The sequence below is a fragment of the Lichenostomus cassidix genome, chromosome Z (genome assembly GCF_008360975.1).
Source record: "Lichenostomus cassidix isolate B80296 chromosome Z, HeHo_3.0, whole genome shotgun sequence".
Classification (NCBI taxonomy): Eukaryota; Metazoa; Chordata; class Aves; order Passeriformes; family Meliphagidae; genus Lichenostomus; species Lichenostomus cassidix.
The window spans coordinates 26,788,689-26,795,353 of NC_139511.1; positions in this window are offsets into that span (position 1 = coordinate 26,788,689).

A 6,665-nucleotide genomic window follows, 5' to 3' on the forward strand; every position below is an offset into this window, starting at 1 on the left:
TGACCCTGTGCCACTCATTATGACACCTTGGGACCTGCTGTTCAGCCAGTTCTCAGTCCATCTCATTTTCCGCTCATCCAGTCCACACTTCCTGAGTTTGCCTATGAAGGTGTTGTGAGAGACAAGGTTGAAAGCCTTGCTTGAAGTCAAGGTAGAGCTTGCTGCTGTCCTGTCATCCACCCAGGTAGTTGTCTCCTCATAGAAGGCAGTCAGGCTGGTCAAGTGTGAAAGTTGACAGAGGCAAGCAGCTGAAACAATCATAAAATTATAACTAGAGCACAAAGAATAAATTTATTTCCATTGCCTGACTAAACAGGGCATCTGCAAAGCAGCATCCAGGCAGAGGCACAGAAATGGAGATGCAGGTACTGTTTAACTCTGTACACGCTACAGGATCACTGTCCCACTGTTCAGACAGGTTTATCAAAAGTTATTCCCAGCTGCCAGGTCACATGAGTGATCTCAAATTCTCTTTAAACCATTCCTCCCAACAGATCCCCAAGTTATAGAAAGATAGCCTGGAAATTACACCAAAAGACACAGAAGTTATTTTGGATCATTAAGATCCTTCTCTTACAGTGTTCCATTAATTCCAAATTGTTTCATTATCTTGGTGTATTTTTTTTTAAATGTGTGAACATTATGGTATTGTTTCATTTCGTTTCCTGGCAAGCAGTTCAAATCTCAAGCTCTAATTTTCAGTATTTATTGGTCTACTATCCTGTAAAGTTCTATCTTTAATGTTATTTGGCCCTGATGTTCTGCATTTCAGGTTTGCAAATAAAAGATCAGGAGCTCATTAGTCTGTTATGTACATCCTGAAACAAATGATTGAGGTATCCTTGGAGAGAACTTGCCAATCACATAACTATCAATAGCATATTACACAGACTGAATCTACCTTATTAGAGGAAACAGAAGTCAAATATTTATCATTATAAATATCAATGCATGGTGTGGATTTAATTTTAGAGTAAATTTGTCATTTATGAAAATCAATCCCTCATTTCTCTCTTTTATAACACCATTGTGCAAAAAGAAGCCTACAAAATGTGAGCTGAATAAGATTTCTTGGTCTTTTTAATATATCCCTTTGTAAAAGCAGGACCACCAAGGTTTTTAAAGGTTTTCAAAAGTGGGGAAATAATTTAGAAGATAGGTCTTGAAAATTTCACAGAAGCATACTATGGAATCAGGGAGGTTCTTTTGAGTACTTTTTATGGTTGCCAGTCATTAAAAGCTTATTCTTGTACGGGTCATATAAGACCAGTGTTCCAAGAATGAACCAAGGAAAAAGGACAAATAAAATATCATCTTTGTCATGGATTCATTCAGCTAAACACTGATAAAGCAATATTTTAAAATCTTCCCTTTCTTGTTTGTCATAGAAAAACACATTTATCATAGATCCATTTGACCATCAGGACACAAAGAAATGTGAAATTAACCTCCATATTGAAATGCAGTTTGCTTTCTTAAAACATATTTGAAAGTTCTTAGAGCAAACATGTTTCGTTGATTGACCCACTAAATAGATGCATGCCATAATGAGGCAGCTTTAACAACAAAGGTGTAGAAGAAACAAAAATTTTCTATTAATAAGTACTGTTTATATATGTACTCCTTTAAAGGGCATTGACAAGAGCAAATTTCACCAAATTCACCAAGTTTTAAAGAATTTCATACTGTATAGTTATGTGTCTAATATGTTTAAGAACAGTAACCTTTATATCTACTCTTTAAAGTTTACTTAACTATCCAAAATTATGTCAACCCACATATGTGTTTCTTGCACAGCACATTGTTGTACACTTCAAGATATCATAAATTACTTCAGAATATCTTAAAAAGTATTTGAGTTTGCATTTGTCACAAGGTTCAGTCAAATACACAGCATTTACTGTACTTTACCATGGTACATTACCTGTGATAATTCAGTGACTTGCAATTATACAAAAATATCTGTGGCTATGGAAATTCTATTGGATACAAACAATATGAGTTTTTGGAGAAATTAAAAAAGAAAAATTTTGACTGCTAAGTAGAAAACTATGACTCGGTACCCTCTGCAAAATATTGTATATATAAAAAAATCACCCCAGAAAGCCTCTCTATTTCTTATTAAGAAGCTCTTTGTGACAGTAATCTACACTATATGAAATAAAATCTAAATGGAATATATTTAGTAGGGCATAGGAATGGCCATTTTTATATTTGCAGTTGCACTTGCAGCAGACTTCAATACAGGGTCTTCATTAAGTGAAGGATTTTAAATATATATTATGCCTGATACCTATTAACATTTTAATTTGTCATTCACATAGTGTAAAACAATAAAGAGTATCATTCTAAAGAAACCAAATTCCCATGAGAAAAGCAATATCTAGTGGAAGATTTTGTGTCTCTTGTTTTTATAGTTGCTATGTAAGGCACAAATGGTTAGTAGTGAAATGAACAGCATAAAAGAATTTCATTTGAGAACCATGTTTATATACATATATATATAAAAACATATTCCTATGTATATATGTATACACACATTTCTCAACTCTTCAGGAACTATATATTTAAAAACTAAATTATATTTTTTAAAAAATTAAATCAACTGCATGCTGCCTCTGTGTACATTTCTCTTTAGAGTGCTTTGTAGTTCTGGAATTTCTTAAATCAAAATTCTCAATTTCTTTCACAGCTATATGCAGGACTAATTTGAACTTCATTATATTCCTAAAATATCAGTGGTTTTAAACTTTTATGGGTTTAGTATAAAACCACATGATACTCTGTACCTCAGAGCTAGAGACACTAGAAAATTGGACAAGGAAAGGAGGCAATTGCTGTATTGATAAAGTAACATCAGCACAGGAAGTAAAAATGCTGATTTTCATATGCAGAACCCCAAGCTACTTAAAAAAGAAAAAATAAATACCAAAAAGAAACATTATTCTATTTCCCTATTTCCAGGATTTTCTTAAAAATTATTTTAATTATGACACCTCTTACACTACTCATTTACAGGGCTGAGGCACTTTGGTTTTGTTTACCACAAAAAGGTGCACATTTCCTAGCATTAATTGTCCCACCTTAGGAAGCAAGCTTTCAACATGCATACGCACAGGAAAATATATGAATAAATAATTTTATAGCAACAATTTGTCAGAAGACTACTTTCATCAATATATTTTACATCTTTCAGATGTAAAATATATTGAATTTCACTGCCCCAGTGATCTAGGATGAGTTTATCTCAAACAGCTCATGGGATACATTTTGCTTCTGCAGTACTTGTTTGGGGAACATTTGAAGAAACAAGGATGCTGTAATTTTGCTTCTAAGTTACATTCATTATATATATCACAATGAACTATGAATGGCACAAATAACTTGTTAAAAAATGCAAGTCCTGTTTGTGGACTTTGTATTAATTGTCATAAATAACAGGTTTGTCATCTCCATTTGTCATCAGTGGACTAACTGCGCTGTAAATGCCTGTCTAGAAGAACAGAAATGAACTTGAACTATTTCAGGGACATGTTATGCCAGCTGTTTCTGTGTAGTATGGTGTTTGAGGGAAGAATGAGCTTGATATCTGCAGAGATGTAACTCCCAATGGGTGCTGTGTGCCATCCCCTCCACGGGGTGATGTTCTGGATGCAGTTCAGTTTGGCATGGCCACAATTAGCTCTGGGGCTGGAAAACCTGTTCCACATTACCTGGCTTACGCAGACCATGTCAGACCTGTGCTCAACAAATGTCTGGGTTCAGGCACAACCAAAATCATACAGATAGTCAGAAAAGCAAATGAGTTGCTCCTGAAGGAGGACATCACACTAATATTCCTCTCGCCTTTATTACAGACACACTGAGATTATTGTACTCCACTTTTTAATCACCCAGAGTGGCTGAAATAGTTTTGCACCACAAAATTTGTTTAAATTTCATTTGCCATACATTTAGTGGAACTTTCTAAAGAAACGGTTGATAACTTTCAATATCGCTCAAGCTGCTGGGGGACACAAACAAAACCAAACCAAACACAACAAGATTATAGACAGCTAAAAGTAGGCTTGTTTACTGCATGTACCATGCTTCAGACTTAATGAGCAAACATTTCCTTAAGCTATAAGTCCCAAACTGGCCTGGAGATTATTAATTAAATCAATGTGAGGACAAATTTCTCTATGTGATTAAACAAAGATAAGATGTGATCATAGTTCCCATCAGAGGCACTTCAGTGGGCTTTAGTCTGACCTCTTTGAGGGGCTTTAGTCTGACCTCTTTGAGAGTAATGAAGATGAGTTGTAGGTTGGTTTTGATCACATTAGAAGAGTGACTGAGCAGAACAGAAAATATCTGAACCGAAAATAGTAAGGGTCAGCAAAAAATTAGAGGAAAGAATCCATCTAATAAGGGCAATAAAGGGCTGCATTGATATTATAAGGTGTTAAGATTGAAATAAATCACAGAAAAATTTAGGTTTGCAAAGACCAGCAATACAATGGAGTCCAACCTTATCTGATCACCACTTCATCAATTAACATTCATCAATGGCACTAAGTCCCACATTCAGTTGTTTCCTGAGCACCTTTGGGGAAGCTGACACCACCACCATCTCCTTCAGCAGCTCACTCCAATGTTTAACAACCCCTTTCAGGAAGAATTTTTCCTGCTGTCCAACCTGAACGTGCCCTGGTGCAGGCTGAGGCCATTTCTTCTTGGACTGTCACTGGTTGCTTCAGAGAAGAGGCTGAGCACCAGCTGGCCACAACCTCCTCTTGGAGGATTGCAGAGAGTGAAAAGGTCACCCCTGACTTCCTTCTTTCCAGACTAAACAACCCCAAGTCTCTCAGCTGATCCTCATCAGACTTACTCTCTATGCTTCACCAGCTCTTTTGTCCTTCTCTGGACATGCTCCAGCACCTAAATGTGTTTCTTGTCACAAGGGGCTGGATACAGAACTCGAGGTGCAGCCTCAGCAGTGATGAGCACAGGGGGACAGTCACTGCCCTGGTCCTGCTGGCTGTGCCCTTGCTGACACAGGCCAGGATGCCACTGGCCTTCTTGGCCACCTGGGCACACTCCTGGCTCATGTTTATACAGCTGCCAACCAGCATGCCCATATCCTTTTCTGCTAGGCCACTTTCAAGCCAGAATCTTAATGCTCTTAAAATTGTTTCCTATGACAAGAAATCTGTTTTCCTCAGTAAAAAGTCTCCTTCCAAGCCAATTTGAGGAAAATCAAAATGCATCTTATTGAATTAATTAAATAAGATTTTAGTTATCTTCCAACAAAAAATGTCTAAACTTTAGATTAAAAAAGTATCCTTTTCCATGCAGCCATACCTTCAAAATCTTGTGTCCTGCACCTACCTTAGTTTTCTTTTAACTGGCTTGCAGGGGGATAATAGCACAAGAGTTTTCCAGTTTCTGCCTTTAACTTTTAAACACAGATAATTTGTGGTATATTTTTATTTTCTCCATTGTTTGATTGTTTCCTGAATTGCAGCATGACAGCATAAATCTCCTGCTCACAAAAGCAAACTCCAAAGTTGACAACATCATCATGTTTAAGCAGAAATAGAAATAATAATATAGTAACAGCCAGGCAGTCTCTACTTCCAATAACAGGTTAGTAGCAGAGTGCTGGAGTGAGGTGTCCTCCTACAGTGCAAGGGTTTGCTATATTTGAGATAATGTTATGGAAATTATTTTGCGTATGTTTTCTTTATGTCAATGAAAGTCTAAGAAGGGAACTCTCTTCCTACTTGTGTGCGAATCAGATGAGGACCTGAGTCTGAGTTTTAATGAACATGACAATAACACAAACACCATCTAAAGATGTCTTAGAAGGGTCTCCTCAGAATCAAGTCCTATTTAACCATGCCTAAATTTTCTTCCCCCTACGCTGTCTAAAGACTTTTTTTCTCTCCTTATGGCTGAGGTTTGTGCGTGATTTATCTTTGTTTCAAGGAATACCCAGACTGAGCTAGATGGTGGCATGACTATGTAAGTCATGTGAAGGTCATACAAATGTGCCAGAGATGTCCCCGTAGTTATTCTGGTGTCTGCTGAAGAGGTGTGGTTGGGCCTCTTGCAGTGCCTCCTCTACCAGATCTTCAGCCCTATTTGGTTGTGAGGCAGAGCACAGTGTGGCAGCATTTGCACTAAGCAGGGTTCCTCTGTGCTTCCATCCACACCAATTGTGATGTCATTTAGCCATATCCATACCTATCCTCTCACTACAGCTTTTCTGTGAAGCCCTTTTCTTCTTGTCAATCCTATTCATCATAATCCCTTCTTACTCACATAGAAATTAATCCAGAAAGAAAGGATCATGGATTGGCACAGAATACTGGCAGTATATTCCTATTTCTGTCTATTTTTAGATGATGCTTAGGAAATATTTCCATTTCTTCACTATCCTCAAAATACTGGCATAAAGAAAATACTCACAGAGGTGCCTTGGCAAATATCAGTGAGTGACCATGACTGCAGTGCAACAAATTTAAATAGTGTTTCTTTCTAAACCTGAAGCCAGAATTGGTAAAAGTTTTTCCTATTAAGGCTAAGCAAGGCTAGATTTCTTCTTTGATAGACTAAGGATTCAAAAATTCTTAAGATTCAGCTGTTTTTGAAACACAGAGACACATACCTGCCCATGTGGA